This window comes from Xiphophorus couchianus, chromosome 9 (assembly GCF_001444195.1).
Source record: "Xiphophorus couchianus chromosome 9, X_couchianus-1.0, whole genome shotgun sequence".
NCBI lineage: Eukaryota > Metazoa > Chordata > Actinopteri > Cyprinodontiformes > Poeciliidae > Xiphophorus > Xiphophorus couchianus.
In genome coordinates this window covers 30953060-30972012 of record NC_040236.1, presented here as the reverse complement: position 1 = coordinate 30972012, position 18953 = coordinate 30953060, and the positions used below count along the sequence as shown (strand labels likewise).

Sequence of the window (18953 nt, the reverse complement as noted above, 5' to 3'; positions counted from 1 at the left end):
CTTCTTAATGACTTCCTCTTTTATACAGCAGAGTAAATTAATCATTTATGGGAGGGAGAGTAAGTTTAAAAAAAGGTTTTGACTTTAATTTGTACATTCGGATCAGGTCAGAGAATAAGAGGCATTTAATAATATCACTGAGCTAAAAAAAAAAAAAAATAATCGCACAAACTTAAAAAATAAAAAAAAAAGCCCACAGGGTGAAGGATATGAATCACATTTAAAACCTAAATTTGCCAATAAAGGAAACCAATTACCTGGCAGCCTGTGGAGTCTGCTGAAATGTAATATTCAGAGCAGTGAGGGCTTCATCAGTTCACATGAAACTGATTAACAGCACAGGAACGATCGCAAATTGCTAATGGCTGCCATGAATACCCACGAGGAGTTTAACTGACATAAACCTATTAACTGCAGCTAAGTGATAGAAAATGGAATTTGATTACGATGAAATGTGGTTTGTGAGAGACTAGATTGTCCATGACATGAGCTTACCTTAAAATTAAAATTAATTTCCAATCAAATGTAAACCCAGTTCACAAAAGCAGACCAAAAATCAACCAAAACGCATCTGGGAATATAGTTTGTGCAAACTAGTCAAAGATCCTCCTCAATTCACGAGAGAAAAGTTCTTCACTCCAGCAATCAACTTGTCACATTAACTGTTACAGTTCATTCCAGTACAGTTCTGAAGGTTTTAACTCTTTGCTCAGCAGGACTTTTCTGTTCAGAGCATGAAGAAAGTGTCCTGTGATGTCCAGTTACTGCTGACCACACAGAGTTCTGCCAGTCGGTTAATCAATAATCCAGCACACGAGGGAAGTCTCTACCAGCATTGCTGACCAATCATCTTCAAAACATCAAGGTAGGCTCCAGAGATCAGTGTAAGTATACAGTACTTACAAAGAGGTGTGGCTGCAAACTCTGCTGGCCCTTAGAGGCTTAGACACAAAATCAGTGGTGAATAAAATTAATAAAAAACAGAGTACTGACAAAAACTGCAGGAGGAAATTGGGTAAAGCTTACAGAGATCTGCCTGCTGGAATATTCTGGAGTGTTTTACCCCCTCCAGTGGGTTTTAGCTCACAGGCAGCTTACATAGAAGAGCTGAAGCATTCTTTGACTCCATCATACACCCAAAAACAAGAATGTTAGGCTAAAAGGAGGAACAATGCAGAAGCCCTTCAAGAATGAGGTAATTAAATGTGAATATCTGCAAAGAGAGAAGATTTGTATCATTTCCTCGTGTACATTGTCAAAAATATCAGTTTGTTAAAGTTGGACAATGCAAAAACTAACTATATAAATAGAGAGAACCTTTTAAAAAACACTAATTTGTTTTTGCTAATCTCTTTCAAAGTGTCTCCAGTTCACCCTCTGCTTTGTATTGTTGTGCAACTTTGCTTTCTTCATGTGTAAACTTTAAAGATATTCCAACAGGAGACTCGCACCGTAAAAAATGAGATTAGACCGAGCGGCTTCCTGCAAACACAGAGGGCATCCTCTGAAAGCAACACGGGCGCTGATCCCTCCAGAAGAATCGCCAGCTAAATATAGTCCTGAGAGGCTTCAGGGTAGAAAATAAACAATGGGACGCAGAAAACATGACGGGAAGAGGAAGGTAAAGGAGAAGTTTAAATATGGGGGAATAGATGGAAGTTAATGGGAAAATAGAAAAAAAGATGCATGATGCATCGGCATTATCATCTTGTTCTTTGCTTTGTGTGACTTAAACGTTGAGAAAATGTGTTTATTTTATTCGGCAGGGGAGGACGTTAATTTGGATTAAGCTGAGCATTAAAGTTTCCTTTGATTCTTTTTATCAAACCTTTGAGCAAGTAGAGCCAGTTCAGGTCTTAATGCTGTAAAATGTTGGTCAAAAATGTTTTTGATCGACTGAATTTCTCCAACATTAATATCCACATTTCTAGTAAAGAGATCCTGAGTTGCTCCTGCTGAACTCTTGTAAATCAGCCGACGGGTGCTTTAACTATGCTGCTGCGACATAGTGAGGTCAAGAGTGATTTAAGCAACATGTCACTGTTTAGTTTTAAACTTCAAATAGGCAGGAAAACCATAAAAATCCTTTTTTAAGGAAGGTGTTTTTTCCTGCTGTGGCCAAATGTCCGTTTGAACTTAAATCTACTGCTTTGTTGTTTTTCCCTCTTCTCTCTTTTAAACGTTTTTTTTTGTGCTTTCTCCACGGAGGATTTCTGTTTGTACATTAAAGGCCCACACAATTAAAATGTCACTAAAAGAGCGATTAAATAATCTCTGTTAGTTGGAGATTGAGGAAAGCAAAAGGGTTGAAGGCGCTTTATAAGACAGCCCACTTGATTGTACGGAAGAAAACTTGATCCTTGCTTTAAAACCATCAAGGTTCTGTAAGTGTGTCTAACACGTCGCGTCATTGGAAATCAAATTGAGGGAGTGCAATAATTAAAGGTCAAACTCTTTGCCTCAGAGGGATAATTTACAGCACTAAAGGTTTGAGTTCAGCAAGGTTAGACTATTATATTACCTTAAAGTCACAAATAATGACACCCTGCAAAATGTACAGTAGTTATTAATATAATTAAACTGCAAGATATACATTTGCATTTTAAAAACTGTATATGTAGTATTTTAGAATAAAAATGGTTGTTGCAAATTAAAAATGTTTGATTCTTGCTATGAACTGATGCTTGATGGAAGAAATCAAATAAAAAGTGAGAAGCTAAAGTTAGTACAGAATGTGTTTGACACTTGAATAATGGGTTTACTGACAGCAGAAACAGAAATGTGACAGTTTTTTCAAGAGGTTTTCTACACAATGCACACATAAACATACGTGTTTTTTTACGCATCGCACTCACATTAGAGATGATTCATGTATTGTTAGCTGTTCATTGAAGGTGTTTGTATTGGGATTCTGTGGCTGGCAGCCTGTGGGTCACTGGAGACGGATCCGGTTCCTGGTTGGAGCTCCGACGGTCAGACATCTTGTCTTTATGAGATGATCTCTGTCACCTTCTGATCGTCACCTTGCCATCACCTCCTGTGGCACAAATTCTGTCTTTCTCTTCTCTCTGTCATCTCAGATCTTTCTGTCACTCTGAGCCTTTTGCCACGTTAGCGATTAGCGCTCCAGGTGTCACTTGAGTCCCGGTTCTTTACCACAGTTGGATCTAGTCAGCACAGAATAAATATGTCCATATCTATCTCGGTATCTGTACGTCTAGACTCTTGCCTGACTGTTCCTGGTGGCTGTGGTGAGCCGGTGCCTGGCTGACAGGTTTCAGGCCCTCAGGAAGTTTCCTCCTCCTTGATGCTGATTGTTCTGCTGCAGAAGGCTTTGCAGCCACCTGGCTGCCAGTGTTCACCTGCTCTGGGGAACATGGCTGCAGGTTTTAAACTCTGTCTCTGTCCTGGTTTCACTGCCGACCTGCTACGTCTGCCTGCTGGGACACCTGGGGGCCAAGAGGACATGACTCACAGGGCCCATAGACCCCATGGGCGCCAAGTGCAGCGAGGTTATTACTCTCCTCATTATTGAAACATCCTTACAACTAGCACACCTATGCTACGCTACACACACAGTATCTCTTTCTATCTTCACAAGGACTTTGCGTTGACTTCTGTTCATTATTAATTCATTCCTACAGTCTAACCATTACCATTACACACCTTACCCTAAACCTGTAACCCAAAAGCAACATTTCTTCTAAAAACACATGTAGACAACCAGGACTGCCATCTTGACATTTTAAAAAAAATTGTGGGTATAAAATACCATTTATCTCAGTGTGAGGTGACACTTAGTTGTAATGAAATGTTCTCCGGCGACATGCTCCCTTTTCTCACCTGAAATTGTTTGGGTGTTAAAACCAAGACTACAAAATGGTAAAGTGATATTTTTAACTGCACAGTCTTGAATTTTGTTTTTCACTGCTGCCATTTATATTTTTGCATATTTTCACTTTGTTAAACCATGGACCTTACAAAGTTCCGCCCACAACCGACCCACGTGACCGCAAGTCTCACAAACAAAGCTTATTTCTATGTAAACAACTCGATTAGTGCATCATTTCTACCGGATTTTCACAATATATCAGCTACTACAATGGACAGAGAAACTAACAAGTTCACGTCATCATCTGGGAGGAGGTTACTGGTTTCTCAGTCACAAGCTGGTTGCAAACCTGAGGCCAGCAGGTGTCAGTCAGTTATGGTAGATCTGAAATTTGGTTTGATGACGTCAATATGAGAAGCTACAGACTGATAGGAGGAACCAAAGAGCTCTGTAAAGGTAAAGGTAAATCTTCTGAAGTTGGGATATAATTAATTTAATTTCACATAATTACCGCGGTAGAAGCCATTTGTTTGTTAAAATTTTATTAAATATATTTGTTCTATTTGATGTTTGTTGTGAATGACGCAAACTCACAAACGAACGAGGTAATTAGTCCAACGTTTAGAAACTACAGCGGCTGTAATGCGCCACAGCAAAGGTAAACAAAGGTAAAATAACCCGAACAGGTGATCAACTCAAAACCACTCCTACCTTTTTACTCTCTCTCTCTCTTTGTAGTTTTAGCACACCTGTTACCGTGGCAACCGCCTGCGCCCCGCTAGACGAGCAAAGATTACGTTAAAAACAAAACATTCAGTCCGTTACGATATCAAGTTTCCAGGCTTGATATTTATTTCTCGATTATTAATCAGCGCTTCCCTGAACACAGCGACGGTTGATTGACTAGCTGTACTTGGTGCTAACGTGGCTAACACGAGTAACAGTTTAGTCCAAAGCCTTTTCTGCTAAAATAAAATCTTTAGTGTATGTCAGATACAGACACATTGGATATTGATCTGTTTAGCTAACGTAAGACTGTGTAGCAGACAGGCTTCAAGGTGTAGAAGTTGTATCAGTTCTGCCTTTATGCTGTACTTAGCTAACGGGAAGCTAACGGTGTGTTTGTGAGACGGTCACGCACGTGACCAAGTAGAATGGGCATCAGCCAATGAAAAGCGGCCCCTCTAGTAAGGTCCATTCCTTTCCCCCCCAGAAAAATAACTAAAATATCTTCATTCCTTCAGTGCCTTTTGGAGCAAATACAACAATTTGTATCACGGTTACACTATCTCATGAAATATTTCATCTATTTCTATAAAATATCAATCATTATTTGAAGTGAAAGTAACTGATCAAGACATTAAAATCCCTAAGACTGAGAAAAACACAAGGTTTTGTGAGGAACAGAAAAAAGACAACTTGCTCATTAGCAGTTGGGGAGTGTGATGTTTGTGTATCTGAAAAAAATTCTTATCTCGAGTTAAAGTAAGAAAAGTATTAAGCTGCAGAAAGATTTCTCTGAGCTGTCAGTGCATATCCACATAGTAAGTTTCTTAAATAAAAACTTCAGTTTCCAATAAGGATTAAAGCTAAAGGATCCAAACATTCTTGTCTCTTCATCTCACAGATTAGCTCTCTGACTTCGACAACCTTTCTATGTGTGTTTGTAAAAACCCACTGCCATGAACTGTGTCCTAACGAATGTGATTGAAACAGACTGCTCTAAATTGAGATAAAAGCCATTTAGAGCAGTCACAACACAACCAAACTTACAAATCAATGCCAGACAGAAAGATGTTAGAATCTGGCTTTTATCTCAAAACAATGAGACAAAATTAAGGGAGGACTTCCAAAGTGAGGCTGGGGAATGTTTATAAAAAGGAATTGGTTAATGAGAAACTGGTGTGTTTGCTGGAGAGACCAGAAATATATGGAAGGTACAGTTAGAAAATGAAGTAAAAAGAAGGTATTTAATTTTAACATAAAATTGAGAAGTGAATTTCAACATTTAATTGCTTGTAGAAGCAGCTTTCACAACAATAACGAAGTATTAATTTATTGCAGTGCAGAAATCTTGGTCAGGTTTTTGTTTTAAATTAGCTCTAGCTCTTGTCTGACCACACTTTTTCCGTTAGACCGATGGCCTCGCATGAAGCTGTGTTGGTATGTAGAGGAGTGGGCTGCTTACTAACTGCAAAACCAAATCATCATCACTCTGCCACTGTTAGTCAAGCAATTGTAGAGAAAAACTAAAACTTTTCAGTCTTGTCAAATTGCACGTTAGCTTTTAGCATGCTAACTGAGGCCTTTAAAAGCTGAGCATTGCATTAGCATACCAAACGTCCTAAGCTGATGCTTCAGATCTACCGATTATGAAATCAGTATGGAAATACACAGCAGTCATTTATAAAGTTACTGGCATTGCCAACACTAATGACAGTTCAGAATAATACATCCACCTGCATGCAAAAGTGAGTGAATATTAAAGTGCTTATGAAGCTTTGTAGGAAGTGACTTAAGTAACCCTGACAATTTTGCTTTTAAAAAATATCATCAGTTTAATCTTACTGTAGAACTAAATTTCTTCAGGGGAAAATGCTTTGCTTCTCTGTGGTTATTACTGATGTCTTCTCAACACCTGGCACTAAAACATGAACTAATTTATTAGAAGAAACCACAAATGGAACAGTCTGAGTATATATATATATATATATATATATATATATATATATATATATATATATATATATATATATATGCTTTATATATATATTTATATATATATATATAAAGCATTACTGGCTGGTTTTAGTTTCCAAATCATGCAACACCAAGAAGATGTGAGGCTAAAAACAGCTGCTAAACACATTTAACTAATGCAAAAACTCTCACACAGATAACATTAATGTTAAAAAGTACAATACACACCTTGCTGAAAGCAACATTACAGGATGTGGTCAAATTGTTCATATTGTGTTTTATTTTATGGTTGGAGAACTGAAGGAAAATGTCTACCTTGGAGGACAGTAAAGTTTTATCCTATTGAATGGTTTAAATCTTGATTTATTGATTCTAATGAACATCCTTATTTGCGACAGAAAATAGAAAACGTGGTTCCTTGGCAAGTAAATAACTTGTCCTAATAATAATTCTCTTGACTCGCTTTGAGATGACAACTTGTCCAGAGAGTGCGTCGTATTTCCGAACGCAAGTTCAATTCCACATTAATCATGATTTCATGTCCAAGTCTATGAACCCCCTGAAACGGAAGCTTGTTTCCTTTATTATGACTTTAGCTGGTAGAAAAACATGCAGAGTCTAAAAAATGATTTATTAGGGAAGCCAAAAGACATAAAAATGATTTAAAAACTCAGAAGTGATTACAGTGATTTTCCTTTCAGCCATCCATCAAGAGTGTGTCTCCAAAAACATGAAAGGTTTTATTCCCCTGATTTGAAATGCTAATGTTCAACAAAAGGAGCGTGTTATTTATCATGTTTCCAGCACACAAGTTTTGCCTCCCTGTTAAATCGAGAGCTCAGAAACCTATGAGCCTGAAAGGACTTAGTTCAGGATCTCTGCAAATCTCTCCAGTGCTGTCATATTTATTTTAGCATCCGAAAGCTCCTGCTGACTGCTGTTCAATAATAGATAAGCATCCATTCTTTTTTTTTTTTAAAAAGCACAGTTCATCACTTCCTGCAGATACTTCACAGGGTGAAAGAGAAACCAAGGGAGAAATACAAAGAAAGAATCCCGTCTCATCTTCTAAGGCACAAAATGGAACCTGCGTCCAAAAGGAGTCAATTATAGGAGTTGCTGGGGGCAGGAAAGAAAAATCGGATTTGTTTATGGCGACAGTGTGTAAAGATGACTCATTGTTAGCGACATATGTCCCCAAACAGGACTCCTTATGTCACTCCATCTCTCTTTTTGACCTCTGTATCTTGTCTCTCTCCTGTGCCGCCTGCTCTCTCTGCCCTGATGAAGTCACACTGCCGTGTCTGGTTGTGTGCTCGCTCTGACACGCATGGACAGAGTTCTTCTTGTCACTACTAAAAGCCATTAACCCCTGAAATGATGGGCTGAGGCAGCACTTCTGGCATCATTCATAAAGTATGAGATCCAGTTACCTCATCTGGCTTGTTTCTCTAAACTCTGGAAGTAATGAGAAACAGGCAGGGCAGTAACTTCGAGTCTGGAGTTTTACCTACACAGACGTTTATGCTTTAGAGGTTAAATCCAACTGAGCTCCACGGAATATTAAATACAGGCTCTGATTTGCTATTTTTACATTTTACAAACTAGTCACTTGGTAATCTATGTATTGGTTGTTTTCTTACACAACAAATTGCCTAATAATTATCCTCTAAGCTTGAACGTAGACCGCAGCAGAAAGATCATCATGTACCCCTAAAAATGTGCGAACAAAGGCTGGCGTGTTATAAATATAAAAACCTAATCTCAGGTTTGATGTGATCTCTGAAAAGATCTTAAACACATTTATTTTTGCTCAGGAAACACTGAAGAACTGTGTTTTATGCTTTTAAGAAGTCCAGGTCCTAAGAAAGCCCTTGCTAAATTTTACAGGTTGTACAATGAAAATCATAAAAAAAGATGTGCTGCTTTTTCAAGGTTGTAAAACTCTTAGAATTTCTGAAATGAAAATATAAAAAAGGCATAAGTGAACCTGCTTTCTCAGATGAAAAAAAGCTTTTTGTTGTTTTACATTTTGTTACTGCTAATGCTAAAGGACAATTTTAGTTCTTATTCACGTAGAATACCATATTTCTTTTCATACTATCAACATTCCTTTTTAAACTTCCATCACCCCAAGGAAGACTTGAAATATTGCAAGATGATGCTTCAGTATGACAAATATTTACAATCATATTCAAATGAGGCTCGTTTGTCATATTGAAAGTAACTTTAGAATAAAAACCTTAAAGCAGGTTTTAAACTTAGTTTCTTCTAATTCTACTTTGTGTGAAATTTTATACTCCAAATTTAAAGAAATACATTTCTAGTGTTGAACTCATTAATGTATTAATTTTACAGGAGATTATTTCCCATTTCTAGCAGCTGTTGAGCTTCAGGTGAGTTATATGCTGGATTGACTTACTGTCATTTAGTCCAGTATGCTTTGTTATGGAATACATCTGAAAGTCAATAATTTGCATTTACCAACAAAACAAAGAAAAGGCTTCAGAGGATTACATTACTTATAATGTTACTGGAGTATCTCCAGTAACATTCATGTTACTGTAACATTATAATGTTATTAGTTTCTGTACCTTTAGTTCTACTGCTGCTATGCTTTTTCAGTTTCCCACTGGTTTAACTTTAGATAGCAGAATCCTACAAGGTTTGCTGCAACAAACACAACATCCATCCATCCATCCATCCATCCATCCATCCATTTTCTGTTCACCCTTGTCCCTAATGGGGTCGGGAGGGTTGCTGGTGCCTATCTCCAGCTACGTTCCGGGCGAGAGGCGGGGTACACCCTGGACAGGTCGCCAGTCTGTCGCAGGGCAACACAGAGACATACAGGACAAACAACCATGCACACACACACTCACACCTAGGGAGAATTTAGAGAAACCAATTGACCTGACAGTCATGTTGTTGGACTATGGGAGGAAGCCGGAGTACCCGGAGAGAACCCACGCATGCACAGGGAGAACATGCAAACTCCATGCAGAAAGACCCCGGCCGGGAATCGAACCCAGGACCTTCTTGCTGCAAGGCAACAGAGCCCTTTTTGCATTACAGGGTCCAGCCTGGCCCAGCCTGGCTCCGTTCGACCCGGTCCTATTGGTGCTAGGACCCGTTTTGCATTGAGCAGGATACATCAGGTAAATCGACTAGTTGCTAAAGCTACCCAGGTGATCTCCCCAGCGTCCACAGAACAGTTTTCTTCTTGAGTCTTCCGTCCTGCTTTTTCTGTATGCGCTCATGAACGTGGAAGCCGAGGGAAACATTTACCTTACCTTTACATTTAACTAAAAAAATAAAAAATAAAAATCTCATCTGAATGTCGTCTCTGAGCTAGACTTGCGGCCAGCTGAACTACCGCTGCAGCAGGCGGGATTTCCCTGCTGGAGCGACGGCAGATGCGGAAATCCCCTCGTTCACAGCCTAGCCACTTCTGATCGGTTCAATTGGAGAAATGTTATTTACATTTGCCATGAAAATCTTTTGCTGACGAGGCGATTGTAATCCCAGTGTAGGGTAAGAACAGATTATGACGGGAATCTATTGATGCAGCTTATTGAAATGAAAGACATCCAGAAAGTCCAGTGCTCCTCTGATCCAAAGATCTGGTTTTTGTCCCGCCCCCGCAGCCAATGAACCAATAAACAACTAACTACAAACCGGCCGGTCTGGGCGGCCTGATTGGAACCTCAGCTCTTGGGGTTCCAGGGAGTGGGGTGGTACCGGCTGGAAGTGCTAATGTAAAAACAATCAGCCCTGTTTTGAAGCCGGGTCGACCGGGATCCAACTGTGTAGTGCAAAAGGGACTTAAGTAAGCTATGTTCATTTGTCTTATACATAGACATCCTCCACAAAGTGCTGCTCTCCCAGCAGATCTAACTAACCAGCTGGAGTTGATTCCAAATTGTTCACAGACTCAGCTGTGCTGTGTGTTGTGAGATTCACTGGAAGATCTTTTCCAAATTTGCCATGATCAAGCCACGTTTAACTTGTCATGGAGACTTTAAGGTGGTCTTCATCAACTGTAAAGAAAAAAAAAACTACCAATATTAGCATGATGTTTTGATATGCTTTTACTTCTTTGTAATTTCAACATGATAAAATTATATTTTTTAAACTGGGTAGCATGGAAGAAGAAAAGTGACCAATTAGCTCACTAATCGGAACAAATCTAGAAAAAACAAATATGTGGAGTTGTGCTAAACATAAACATGTGAAGACTTGGTCACACTTTTTCACTTTTATCTTCACAATGTCCCGTTCTATCGGCCAGCTGTCTGATACTCTACCTTTCCAAACAAGCAGTGGGAAATTTATCGTGAATATTTTTAGGATTACTAACTTGCTTTCTTATAAGGATGTTTTTTATCCGACCTTTACTGATAATATAACATTTCAATCAGTACTTAAATTTCTCTGTTGTACTGTGTTATGATTCTTCATTTGTGTTTGTATTTTGATAATTTCTTTGTTTATATTTGATACGTACTGCCCTATTAGTTCATTCCTTTATGTTTGGCTTGTTGGTTTATTTGTGTGTTCTGTTTTTTGTGCATTTGCGTTTATTTCTCTCAGATCTGAGTTGATCTTTATCCCGCGTTTTATAATTTTGTGAGTCTTAGTTTAGCTCCCTTTGTGTTAATTTGTCTCTCGTTCAGTTTATTTGCTTTCATTGTGCCACAGATTTTCCACATCACCTCTGATTGTCTTTTCCCACCCCTGCCTCAGTATTTGTCCTCCTGCTTTATCATAGTTCCTTGCTAGATTCTTTAATTTCTGCCCTCTTGGCGCTAATATTTCCTGCCACGTGTGTGTCTCACATAATGAATTTAAACACGATCATTTCATTTCAATCCACAGGTGTCTTATAATGTGACACTTAATGTTTTTGGACATCGTCGGCAGCAGATGAGAAAAGATCACACCTCTTTCTGCATCCAACTTATCCTCGCCCAGATGTAACAACAGCAGCAAAAGGGGACAAGATGAAAGGTGAGATAACAGGAGGGTCCTTGTTGTTATTCCACTGTTTTTATGGTAAATTGTATCATGTAAAACAAACCAACAAATTTCTTCTATTTTTCAATTCAAAACTCTGGTTTTTGTCTTCACTTCACGGTTTAACAATTAAGTAAACTGAAAAATGGCAACATTGCGACTAAACGCATCATGTCGCCGTAACCTGCAGGGAAAGTGAGAGGCATAGAGTTAGCTTGTCCTTGCGCTCGGGACTAAACCTACGTGTTGATTTGATGATGTGACCATGAGATGGAGGGAGGGGTGGAGGGGAGGAAGTGACAAAATTCCGTGTCACCATGGCAACGGGAGACTGCAGAGAAATCAGCCTCTCTGGTTTAATCTCTTTTTAAATCATCTTCGAAAAGAATAGGATGGCTTTGTGACCATATCTGTGAGTGTGTGAAGACGTTTGCGTGTGTGTGTGTTTTGTGATTGGGAGGACCAGAGAATGAATCTCTGCAGAATTTCAGCACACACACACACACACACAGACACACACACACACCCACACACCCACCCACACACACACACACACGCCCACACACGCCCACACACACACACACAGCTTCACTCTTTCTCTTTGCCAGTTTATAGATTTTCTTGGCACTGGCCTTGTCTTGTCTCTGCACGATGCCACATGTTAGAATAGCAATCAACTGGCCTCATCGGGTCCCGTCTCCTTGTACACATCAGAAGACCTTTCCTCTCCAGAGCATTCTGAGCTGTTTTCTTTACTGAGATATCTGACTACTTGCTTTATTTCACCTTAGCTGGTCGAAGGTGAAAATCAAATATGAAAGAAAACAAGAAAAATTGTGAAATATGCAGAAAACAGCTATTTGTTCTTCATCTAGAAGTTGTGATTTATTCACTCCATAAAATAATAAAACTGCAATGTGAATTTTTTGTTCATACTTGTGAACAATGAAAGTGAACACAGTTATGGCTCCGTGTTTTGCTACTACATTTCTCCTCTGGTGTTCACAATACTACTGGCATTTAGTTTGGTAAATATGCAAATCAGAGTCGCTGCAGACTTTACAGGAGTAATCAGAATATTTTGTCCTCATGCAAACAACAAGAACAAGGTCATCTCGAGGTCATGTGAGCCGACTGCATATTACTTGAGAATAGCATCAAATGCTAAAAAAAAAATAATCTAGCATATTAAAACTTCAGCAGTGTTTTGGTATGAAAACATTGATGAAGGGAATAACATGTAAACTTTCTAATTTTGTAGAATTAAGAATGATCCCTTTTAAAGAATCTCCCAAACTTTTTGTCACAGTCCTTGAAATAAAAATTATGAATCAGACCAAGTTAAAATGGGCAGATCCATAACACTACTCAGCCTGATTAGTGTATCAATATTTACATCTCCCTTTGATATATTCATAATATTCTGAAATTTTTCCTTAGTTTCTATTCAATTGATTCGTGCAGTAATATGTGACCTGTGTGGATTTAAAAGGTGTTTGTGCTCCTGGAAACTTTGACACGCCCGAAAGTTTGCTTTTTCCTAGTGCCAGCTCTGGTTACAAGATACTTGGATCAAACTGCAACAAAAAGATGAGCTCAGTCTGACTCATGCAGACGTTGCATTAAATTATAATCAGCTTTAAATTACTGATTGATTTTCTGCCTGGCACTACACTTAGCACAAGAAATCTATTCAACATTTAATGTTAGTAACCTGTACAATTCAGCCACTACTCTATTTTTGTTCTGCACAAATAAAGTAATTTTTATCGTAACATCTGTCACTCACTCTCTTCCACACTCATTTTTTTGTTTCTCCTCTGTACAGCCTTGTTTTCATGCAGCCTTTGTGTCTCAATGTTATGCAGAGGCCAGGGGTGTGCAGCTGCTGCACAGTCCCCAGCCTTGTTAATATTTCAGCTAGTCAGAAGCCATGGCAGATCCCTGTTTTTTTCTACCCAAAAGGAAAGGCTGTCTCCTCATTTAACCTCCAGCTCCCAATCTCCATACTAACCAGAGCTGCCAAAGTCTCAAGTAGACACGCGCTGATTGCTCCCCGTGGTTCAGGTTTCCCCTCAGCCTTCTATACAAAAAAACTAAATAAAACAGGCTTTGCAAACTGACAAAACTTTAAAACTTAACAGAATTATTTTAGTACCATCAAAACAAAATTTTTTAGGACTGAAAATATCTCCAGTGGATAAAATAAATGACGGAAACCCAAACAGTGCTTCTGCTTTCATTTAACCTCAATAAATCCTCCAAATAACGGAAAGTTGAACTAATCAGATTTACACAGAGCAACCTATGGACCAACCATGTGCTACAAACCAGCTAATCCTATAGAATTATGGTAGCTAACACATTTCCTCCTATGTACTTAGCATCAGATAAATATTTTACGATTTAATTTGATTTAAATGTATTCACGCCCAAATTGAACAAGCTGTCTGATTTCAGCACAGTTTTCTTGCTGGCTGAAAGATCATTTGGGTTTCTGCTTTAAGTATTAAATTCCTTAGTCTCTCTCATTTTTTATCAGTCATTGCCTGTCTTCAAAGGAAACGCTGAAACTGCTTCACACAGACATGCTTTGAAGTTACAGTTTTACATTTTACTTTATTCTTGAGCTCTGAGGTCACACAGGACTGGGACTAAAAGCTGCAGGTAAATTTTGGGGTTTTGTAACCGTTCACGCGCTTTAAATTGATGTCTGTTTTCAACCAGAGTCTTGTCTCTGTTTTTCTCTTGAAGAGAGAAACAACTTGAGCACAGAAAGAAGATGGTAGGCATCAGTAAGGAGGACAATGGTGGAACAACCCAGAGGGGTTCCCATTAAAAATGATTCTAAAGCCTCAGGCATAAAATTTAATTCAGAGTTCAGAGAAAAAATTTCATGCAGAAATTATTATGAGAGTAGTTGATTTTATTTCTACACCCAGCAGAAAGAAGCTTCATTCTGCAGGCTCAAAATATGGTTTTAACGTTTTAAAAACATGTTCTCCATCTTCGCAAATTAAATACCTTATCTATAGTACTTTGAATCTCTCTCAGTTTATCAATATCAATGGATTTTCACGAAAAATTAAGACACTGGCACCAGCTAAATGCGTAGTGTGCAGAGGTCTATGACAGTGAAACGGATGTAGCTGAAAACTTGCTTAAGGTGAAGCGCAACAGGAAGAAGGTATTATTCTGGCACCTGAATGGCTTTCTGCTTAAAAGTAAGCAGTGAGAAGAGGAGTGATTAGGATGATGTTGATGTTGTGGTCTGGACACATTAGGAGGTACATGAGCCATAAAAACCAGGAAGAATGAGCTTAGTGTGCAGGCCAATGAGCAGCTGTCTGCTGATGACCCAAACTGCTGCTGTCATTTGTGTTCATTTTAGTTTTTATTTAGGATGACATGAACATTTCGTTGGACTTTCTGTGATATTTTTATGTCTGCATACTTTATTATAATTTAAATCGATTGTTTTTATCTACAAGTCCTGATGTAAATAAACATATGCAGTCACCTGGAATATTCTATCAAGACACAATGAGAACTAAAAAAATATTGATCTGACATAAACTTATATTATTATAGACAGGAAAGGGTTCCATAAATTTCAAACTATTTAAAAATATACATAGTAAAATACACTACTTAACATTTGATAACAAAGAGAAGCTTTGAATTTTTAATGTCTAAACCAGGATTACTTGGTGAGATGTTGTGTTTTTACAGCGAATGCCGCTGATGCTGTTTTCTTTTGACCCGATCACAATTCTCATCAGTTTTTCTATCGCAAATGAGCCACATTTAAAAGTTATCTGAACATTTAACTTTCAGATAAAACTTACTTGTTTTCTGTAATACTTAGATCCTCCATCAGTAGGTTTTATTCAAGTGTAGGAAACAATAATGGCAAATATGTAACAGAGCAGCTAAAAAGTAACTTTTTCATGCCTTTTGACGCCCCCTTTGACCATACCACCCTGAGATGAAAGCCCATATCTAAAGTGACCACTGCTTAAAAGGATCAAATCATATTTTATTAGTCTTCACAAACACACTTTTGGTGGTGGTCATAAAAGTCCGAAGGTTCTGGTTAAAGATAAATCACATGCCAGAACACTTTTTGTTTCATTATTTCAGTTCCAGGTGTGACAGTCTGACTGATGCTACCTGGAGCTGTTTCAAGTCTAATCTCGCATTTGATCCCTTGGAACCAGAGCTTGTGTCACAACTGACCTGATTGTGCCGGACTGCGCAGCTTTCATAAAGGAGTGACAGAATGTTCTATAAGACAGGCAGCCTTGGAGGAACGCTTCATTTTACAGGATGTGAAGGTCAAATCTGTCTCAGGACTTCTGAATTGTTAATTGACACCAATGATGAAGAAAGTAATTCCAGAACAAAGCTGCTGCGTCAGAGTTTCAAAGGCAAATGATCATTTAAAGTGAAACCCAGATGGAAAAATCCAGTTATTTGATCAAATGTTTGTGTAAATAAAACCAACATTTCTTTTTTTTGCAGTGAGGTTTCTTGGTGACATGCTTTACAGCTTGTAGGTGCAAGAATTGTTCTTCCAATTAAAGAAAACATCAGTAGTGCCACTTGAACTGCAACAAGACTTGCATTATCAATCATCCTCATTGTGATGCCATTTGCTTGCAGGAAATGAGTCTTTGTTTCACAAAAGGTTTGATAATAAGCGTCCTACTTCATAGTGGATCAAGAGGAGTAAAGTATAAAACCCCAACAAATTTAAGAATGCATATTGCATAGTATAATTACAAAATCACAAAAGATGACATTTTCATATCAAATGTGACATTATCATATCAAATGAAATCCACCACACTGGTTTATAGCTCTCTTTTATTTTATTTTCCTTGAGATATACCGCTCATAACTATACTAACTATACTTGGGTAGGACGGCAGGGTAGGTCACTGATTTTCTTTCTGAATCAACCTTCCTCATCTCCTAGAGTTTAAATATTTTTACCGAAAAATAAATATTAATTATTTATACTCATCAATAGTGACTGAGACCTCAACATTCGGTTCACCTGACTGGTGGTGCTGGGTTCATGACAACTCAGAAATATGGTACAAAACCTTTTCTGGATAAATTAAACGTAAAATGCACAATTAAATGGTCAAATATGGAGCAATTCTGGCAACTGATGTAAAACCAGACAACATGGTATATATACTGTATGCCTCCCATTGCTCTCTGTTAGTATATGGAGGCTAGCTGTTAATGACAAAATGAATAAATGCCTATTCCCTTTTCAGATGAAACAGAAACCTCTGGATGGATGGAGGGTAGTTATCTAAATATTATTTCAGTTTTTGGATTTTCTATATTAGACCTTTAATCCCAGGATTTTAAACAGATGGAAAACATTGAAAAACTGCCGCTCTGTCCACAGTTTTATTTTCCATGATGACTTCCAAACTGTATCCTCCAAAGAACATATTGGAATAGGTTTTCATGTAATTATGAATTTTCCAGACTCCTTATCAACCCTGTTATTCTAGAAGTCTCCAAGTCTACTGTACATTTATGTTTTAATTGACAGAAATAAATCTCTCTCCAAGTTCCAGTTTAAAAGTGGTAGAAGAATGGAAGTTAACATATTATGTGGAGATTAGAAAAAAATATGTTTTTAAAACTTTTCCCACTATCTGCATAATTTAATCCAGCACATTTTGTATAGTAAATATTTAGACATAAATACGTTTACATTTTTATTTTAGCAAATCTTTTTCAAATAAACTCTGCAACAAAAACTGTAGAGATTCACTTCCAAATGATATGAAAGCAAACCATAAATTTTTTTCAAAGTTGGGTGAGAAGTGCTCAATGAGTTTTTCTAGGTCGGAGTGCATTCATTTCAGTTTCTCTAGCTATTTAACGACTCCTTTGTTATCACTGCGGATCAGCTGAATTAACACACACACACACATGAGCTCACACACACACCCATGCACCGGTGACATGCTCATTGATTCCAGATTAATACAGAGTAGCTGTGAACACACACTGCAGAAATAATCAGCTGTCACCAGGAATATGGCAGAAGTGTATGTGGGTTTTAGGAGGATTTATGGCAGTCATTTACGCAGAGCTTTACAGTTGTGGGAGCCAGAAAGGAAATGTGTGGCTGATGAAAAATAATCTGTCAATCTCTCTGCCCTGGGTAGAATCTCAAACCCAGGAATCTGACAGTAGGAATGAAATATGATGTGAAATGTAAAATACACCAGCGGTGAGACACTCTGCTCAGTGGGTCCTCATTATCCAACTCCCTCCTTTTCTTTCTTTTGTCTCACTTTCTCTGGTCTGACCCTGATTCCTTCATCTCCATGGCCTCTCAGTCTGTCTCTGTCTGCTCTAGTCAATCTCTTTATGAGTATAGCTGGGCTGTGAAGTGTTACTCAGCTTCAGCCTCGTCACAGTTTTGATAGCAAAGAAGGAGTGGAGTAAGAATGAGAAAGTGTGAGGAAAAAAAATCTATAAGTGTTTTCTGTTTCCTAATGCCTGAGGTTTTCTGTGAAGCGAATGCATCATAAGGGAGAAATGAAGCGTGACTTTTAGAGAAAATGCAAACAGCTGTCTGAGGGATTGATTACTTTCTAAATTCTCTCTAATAAACAATTTAGATTACGAACATGTTAAGATTTAGCTTCTCATACAGACTAAATGAACAAATCCTCAGTTGTTTGTGTCCTCTTCGTATAGAGAAACATCCAGGTCAGCAGTGTTCCAGTTTGTATTGTTATCTGTTGTAGCAGCCAAGTAATTAACCCACACAAACCCTCAGGGAAACCATTATTATTTAAGCACAAGACTAATATATTGTTGTGAACAACAATTTACACCTCCAGTGGTGCAAATAGGAAGGCAGATATTGTCAAGTAGTAGTTTTATTTTATTTCTCTGCTTGTTTGTCCAAAATAATGTTTCCTGAACTCTAAACCTGTCATGTTTGTGTGTTTTGTGAACTGGACTACAGGCAGGAGGAAGGAAGGCTCAAAGACAGCAAAGGTTTAATAATGCAAACGTCTAGACTTAAAGAAAACAGAGCGCAATGCAGAAGTAGTGAAACTGTGGATAATGACATTATCTAATGACAAGTAAAGTCATGTGTTTACTTTACCAAACATAAAATTCTGAAAAAATAAGAGAAAAAGAAGTTTTTAAGAAATGTAAGAAGAAGAAAAAAACTCATTTCAGACTCTCTGGAATTAGGAGGTTTAATAGAGGCAGAAATAACTGTTTTCACGCAACGTCTGGATTTCTCTGACTTTTACCTCCATTTGTTTCACCTTAGTTGTCATGTATTTATTTTCTTTCTTTAGTTGATCAGGTTTAAGTGAAGTTTTCTTAATTAGAACAGATTAGG

At 38.0% G+C, this 18953-nt stretch overlaps 1 long non-coding RNA gene across 1 annotated transcript in view; it reads left to right on the top strand.

Annotated features, from left to right (window-relative positions):
* Nucleotides 1–4253: 4253 nt before the first annotated feature.
* The window catches only part of LOC114151058 (uncharacterized), a 39367-nt gene continuing 24667 nt past the window's right edge, over nt 4254–18953 (top strand). Inside the window, exons 1-3 of the long non-coding RNA XR_003596875.1 lie at nt 4254–4288; nt 9608–9690; nt 11411–11542. This is a non-coding gene — a long non-coding RNA (uncharacterized LOC114151058). The remainder of the gene's footprint in view (nt 4289–9607; nt 9691–11410; nt 11543–18953) is intronic.